The sequence below is a fragment of the Odontomachus brunneus genome, unplaced genomic scaffold, assembly GCF_010583005.1.
Source record: "Odontomachus brunneus isolate Ranch 3 - 2012 unplaced genomic scaffold, Obru_v1 Obru_scaffold_088, whole genome shotgun sequence".
NCBI lineage: Eukaryota > Metazoa > Arthropoda > Insecta > Hymenoptera > Formicidae > Odontomachus > Odontomachus brunneus.
Genome location: NW_022639538.1, coordinates 537,361 through 543,900, shown reverse-complemented (window position 1 = coordinate 543,900; position 6,540 = coordinate 537,361). Strand labels below are relative to the sequence as shown.

At 45.0% G+C, this 6,540-nt stretch overlaps 1 protein-coding gene across 9 annotated transcripts in view; it reads right to left on the bottom strand.

The window, feature by feature from the left end:
• LOC116848044 (protein outspread) overlaps positions 1-6,540 on the bottom strand; it is a 255,072-nt gene that overhangs the window by 201,152 nt on the left and 47,380 nt on the right. The window lies entirely within an intron of this gene.

The window sequence follows — 6,540 nt, the reverse complement described above, 5'->3', positions numbered from 1 at the left end:
TATATATATATATATATATATATATATATATATATATTTCGTGATGAAAGTTTAAATATTCATATTTAAGGACCAAAGCAAAAAATGAGAATATCCAAGATCAGATATATTATGTCCGGGAATTGTTACCTTTACCTTACGCTACTGTAAACACGATACAATTGAAAGAAATTTATATGGAAGAGGAAACTATAGTCTTTCTCCATGTGTAATAATCATCATTTGACACATTGACTGACAATGCAGCGCGCAATTTTCGAAGAGCGCTCGCGCAAAATTACCTCCTGCAAACAGCAACATTTTAACCCGCGTCTCGCTATTACGACGGCTAATTGTGCGGCTATGCCATACTCAATTTTTTAGGTTAGAATAGCGCGAGGTTGTCACGGCCAATAACTCCTCGCGCATAAAGCCGGAAGAGCTCGCGCCTACAACGTGCCGTCATATCACCGCGCGGAATTAATTTTCGCAGCTTGCAAGAGGCGCTGCGAGACCGGAAGAACGAGTCGTCCGAGACTCTCTCGGGGTTTACGGCCGGACGGCTCGAGGACGCGCGCATAAACGCGAGCAAGCGCGAAGATAAAGCGCCAAATTGGCCGAGGAATTACCGCTCGCGTAAAGACAGAAAACCGTCGTATAAGCGGAAGATTTCTCGAAGAATTCCGCATTACAACGAGCAAAAATTCCGACCGTGGGACCGTCTATCGATGTTTTCCAGCGAGAAATGGCGCAGCAATCTTCCCTGCGTCTGCAATAATCTTAATTCCAGTCGAGAGTAATAGATGAAAGATAAGAAGGCAAAACGAAGCATCTATTTTAATCCATTAGCGACTAGTGTCTCATTTATGAGACGCTTCCTTTTCAACCTCTTCAGAGGTTGATGATTTAAAAGGACTGTGCGATTCCTCTCTTTTCCTCAGTTCTATTTTTTTAACGAATATATCTAGATTTTATTTCTCTATATCATTATTCTCTTTGAAGAATTTTGAAAAATATAATTCATTAACGTGTATCTTTGAATAAATCTTGTTTTTGGAGTGAATTTTGATCATTTCTTTCTGTGTATTTCTCTCTCTTTCTCCTTAAATTTCACTGAAAAAGTAGATTGACTCACCGAGTGACTCGAGCGATTTTTTATTCAGAGTATTAGTCTCTACCACTAATACTCATCGCAAATATATTCCAAAAATGTTTATTGAGTTTAACAGAAAGGACCAACAAAATGTTGCCGTTCTCGCCTTCGTTCAGAGGAACCGATTGAATTATCGACGGCGCACGTATCGCGCGCGCGCGCGAGAGAGATGCAACGACGCACCTGCAGCGAGCGCGAGCCAGTCTCGGGATGAGGACGACGGGTGTCATTGTCCCGTGGCGCGCTTCTAGTATAGAAGGTACAGGAATAGCGAGGCTCTCCGACGATCGGCTTAAACGTCGCACCGCTCCGTCGCCGCGCACGATCCGCGCGAGCTGTTACGATTGCAGCAAAAGCCGCACGTGCGACGCAATATTCGGAGGAACAATAAATTGGGACACACGCGCTGTCTTCCTGGTTATCAGATTAACGGATCATCGCGTCGCGTCTCCGTTTCGTTGCGAACCGCTAAGGTTACCTTCGAACGACACTCAATCGAGCATTCCGACTACGCGAAAGTGGACCGATCACCATTTCAGACTCGCACGCGGGGAGAAACAACAACGCTTTATCTATTATTGCCAACAGCTAAAACTCGACATCGAGGGATAGTGTGTGTGTGTGTGTGTGTGTGTGTGTGTGTGTGTGTGTGTGTGTGTTTGTGTGTATACCACTGACTGCGTTCAGCAGAGAAAGCTACTTTGCAGCTGTTGTAAAATTAGTGAACCTAATTGGTACATGATAATCTTGGCTGAATCTAATAATACATACCAATCAGATTCACAAACTTTTCAACGGCTGCAAAGCAGCTTTCTCTGCAGCCATTACCGCGAAACCCGGCCACCGTCGAATCTCGATCGGATTCAAAAATAACAAACGACACACGGCGAGGGCGCGACGCGCAAAGTGTGACAGATCGTCCCTCGCGGCGCTTTACAGTTCCAGCGCTGTACAGTTGCTCGGAGAATCGCCGCCGAGGGCGATAAATCAATCACGGTTTACGGCGGGAACCCATCGAATACGCATCGATTTTCGATGAAATATTATTCCCGTTAACATTCCGCGGCCTCAAAGTGAATTCGCAGGCGAGCGAGCGATTTACAACGCGCGTCGCCATTGTTACGCGCCCATCTATCCGGCAAAACGTTCATTACTGTCAAAACCGTGCGATAACCAGACGCTCCGCTCGTCGTGATTAAATGTCGACGATCAACAGCCATTGTCACGTGCGATATTTAAAGATCACGCGATACTCGCGTTCATTAACGATGTATCTGTGCCGCCGTCGTCACTGATCCCGCCGAATTAATTCCTTAATGAGAACATATTGTTTGGAGCGAATTTTGATCATTTCTGGAGTAAATTTGAATAATTTTCACACTGAATCGAATTAACAAGGAGAAAAATGACATTATTGTATGACGTAAACTGAACGATTAATTAACACTTGCTTTATAAATGTAATTAAAAAAATTACAGAGTTTCTATCATCGATCGTGTGATAATCATGAAAATCTCTATTCGTGTTCTCTCTCGCCCTCCTTCACTCTCCTTCTCTCTTCCTCTCCTGCCACGCAATAAACTCCAATTTCCGCGTATTTTGTTCCGGGATAGTCGGTTTCCACGGTGACTTGCGTTCGCCGTCGCGACAGCAATAACGCGACACAATGCGACGTGAAAATGGCTCTTTACCGCCGGCCGATTTGTCCGAGGCCACGGCAACGGCGACGTGACAGAGAGATACTTCGCCGTCGCGGACAATTGCGAGTGCATCGTCACACCGCTCTAAGGTCGAGATTAGATATCGACGGCAAGACAATAATATAAGTCCACCACGAAATCGCGGCGAGCCGACCTACGCGTCGGTGCTGCGGATCGAGCCTTAGTTAGTCGCGTTCGCTGCTCTCTCGCCCGGCATAATTAATCGCGTGGGATACGTCTCATTAGAATATTGTGCTTTCTATTACGCCACGGTCGCGTTAATTCGAAAGCGATAATCGTGCGTGTGCCTCACTGCGATTCAATTTCACGCGGTAAAAACACGCAACGAGCGATAACACTCCCGAGATAAACTCTCATGATTATCACGCGATGCGTGAAACAATCGATGACAGAAACCTTACAATTCTTAGTTACACTTATGAAGCACTGTATCAAATTAATCCTTAAATTTACATCATATAACAATGCAAATCTTCTTGTGGTATTGGCAACAAATTCACTACGAGATACACTGTGATTTCCACGTTACATTTCACATGACGTTTTGAGTCAATTTTGATCATTTCTTTCTGAATATTTCTCTCTTCCTCCCTCTAAATTTTGGGAGTAAAATTTTATTCGAAAAATGAATTGACCATCGGTCAAATTTACGTACACCTGTCTATCTGTGTCTGCTCAAGCCGACGTGCTCTTCGCGCATTCAAAATGCACTCAAGCAACAAGCGGAGTGACTTCATGTATCTAATTCAGAGTTAAGATTTCTCCCTGTGCTTATCTTAACCACCGCTTATGTTAACCAGTAAATGTCCGGCATTGACTGATAACGTACCGCATGTATAACAGCGCGCTCTTCGTACAAGAAAAAAGAAAAGAGCAAGGGAGAAAGGCACGGCAAAAAAAGAGTGAGAAAAGCGACATAAACCGGCAGGCAAAAAAAAAGAGAGACGGGCAGATACGAGGACGACTTTTATCATGAGCCGAGACAACTTCTATTAAAACCACATTGTGGTTATGGCCGAGTGAATGCCCAAGTAGAAAAATTTTCAGGAAAAACTGGCCACTAGTCAGAAACCGGCCAGTTTTTACTGACTATTTATTAGATAGTAACTGTTCAAAAACTCTGAGCAGGAAAATATTGACCGGTATAGCCCATTTCTTGATATGGCCCAGTTATTGAGTAGAAATTAGGCGATAAAAATTAACTATTAAAATTATTGGACAATTTTTCAATGTAATAAAAACTCGAAAAATACCGGTCAATGTTTTTTGACCAATTACTCGTCAGAAACGAGGCAAGAAAAAATAATAATTAAAAATCGAACTACAACCATCTCAATAATAAATGAATTTGCACATGAAAAGACTCTTTCTTCTGAAAAAAACACGAGTTTCATGTTATTTTTATACCGAATAATAAAATATTTTATAATGTAGAATCGAACGATGAAAACCACGACAGAATTTTGCATAAAAAATAACAGTTTAATTGGAAACTTGGTCAGAAATTGACTGGTTTTATTGTTACTTCAGTTACTGGCGAAGCAAATAACGTCTGGCCTAAACTGGCCAGAAGCTAGCCAGTAAACAAAATTCCTACCAGTTACTGGCTAAGAAGAGGTCGCGCTCTTTCTGCTTGTCGATGGCCGCACCGCGTTGCCTGAAAGGCGCGACTCTTTCTCCCGTTTTCTCCTTCTTTTTACCTAATAGATAATCGACGACGGGTTGTGCGCGCCGGTCAGTCCACCGACAGATAGGTCGTTGATTGACACGCGCCATCGTGCATTCTCATGCCTCGCAATTAAACCCATCGCCGCGGTGATTATGTCGTACAGCTTCGCCACGCGTAACAGAACGTTGTATCGCGGAGAGGAGAGGAGAGAAGAAGAGAGCTGTTGGCGCGGACGCTTCCTTCGTCGCGCAATACGCGCGACGGGATGGAAACTCTCCGTCGGGATTTCTATAATTGAGATCTTTCTATCGACTTTCCCGCGGCTAAAGGGATGAAAGGAGAGGGGCAACGCAGGCTGGCACCTCGAGAAATGCACGAAAGTGAATCTTAGAGGCGACGCGCGCGAGAGAAGAACGCGCGCTTTTGCTTTCGTCGTCGTCGTCGGGCCCGGGCCGACTGATTGCGATTGATGGTAGGATTAAAGCAGCGTACAATATGCGACTCGCCGTGAAACCCGATTGGAATCATTCCTCTCTACGATGATAACCGCGCGCGGCCTCACCTATGCTCGTCCCACGGCTGCGTCTAAGCGTGCTTGTTCGCCACGCTTATCCTAACTAAAATGCCGCGGTATTAATCACATTAACGTTTCCACGGCTAATGGATTGCGCGTATTTCACGGGAAAAATGCTCCACGTTACGTTTCACTACGACCGCGTTCGCGTACTAACGCGAAAATTATCGCGCGTGTTTGGCTGAGCGACGAGAGAACAAACTCCTCGTTTTAATGAATTCAAATTTTCCTGAAAATTCTCTCAAGTTTGAATTGTTCTTTGAGAAAAGGGAAGACTACAGAAAAAAAAGTTACTCAAAGTTTCAGTTTTCCTCTACATTTTAGTGGGTGTCGTGGAGGGATTATTCAATGTCCGTAGAATCACGAGTTACCTTTCAGATATTTTAATCGTCTTACAATTAAAGATCATCGAGTCGTTTCTCCTTGATGAAGCGGACTGAAATGTTCGCGAAACGTCGGAATCAAACAAAGTTGAATCCACGCGGCTCAAACCAAATCTAATTAAAGATCATACCTATGCTTAATCTAATATCAACGGACGTGGATAAATATTTAATCCACCTCGATTGATCACATATTCAAATGAAATTTCTTCATCAATTTTGGATCTCCGTGTTAACGTCAAATAGAGTTAGTTACGCGTCAGTCGCGATGGCATTCGATGGAAACACGGTTTTCTACGGCTTTGGCCGACGGTATAAGCTCCTTAGAGACACAACCCGGAAACACCGCGGGACGCTTCTTTACAATCTTACAAGTTCCGACGGGTTAGCTTATCATGGCACTCCGTGAAGGCCTTTGATCGATCTCCCTCGCGAGGCGTGGGTGCCTCGTAAGAGGCTACGCGTCGAGAAACGTAATCTCGTTTAAGAGGTTGCAGCCACTACGACCCCCTACCTAATCTTCCCTGGCGACGTTACGAACGACGAGTCGACGCAGTGGCGCGATAAACGTATTGCGCGGTTGGAAAAAGAAAAGAAATAGGGAAAAGCAACAAGAAGGAAAAAAAGGATGAGAAACGAACGACTCGTCGCCACGACATCTATCCGAGGTGAACCCTGCCGGCGGGTCTCTGCTAGCAGCCGTCGATCGTTTCGAAGTCCCCCTTTGTTCTGCGACTGGCCTTTCGTCGCTGTTTACTGCCAATTGAGAGGAGCTGAAGAGGAGCCAGGGGAAAGAGAGAAGAAAGGGAGAGTACCAGTCGCGAAAATGGCCGAGTGTAAACATCTCGGAACGGGCCGTTTTATGGATCGGGTATTAGCCGTGACATCGGCCCCGACTCGCTACCTCTATTTATAGGGTGACAGACTTGTTGGGAAGAAATACGCGCTCCCTCACGGGACAATTCGTGTTTCGCGCGTTTGTTCGCGCCAGCGGAACGCAGAGAGTCTCTCTCTCTCTCTCTCTCTCTCTCTCTCTCTCTCTCTCTCTCTCTCTCTCTCT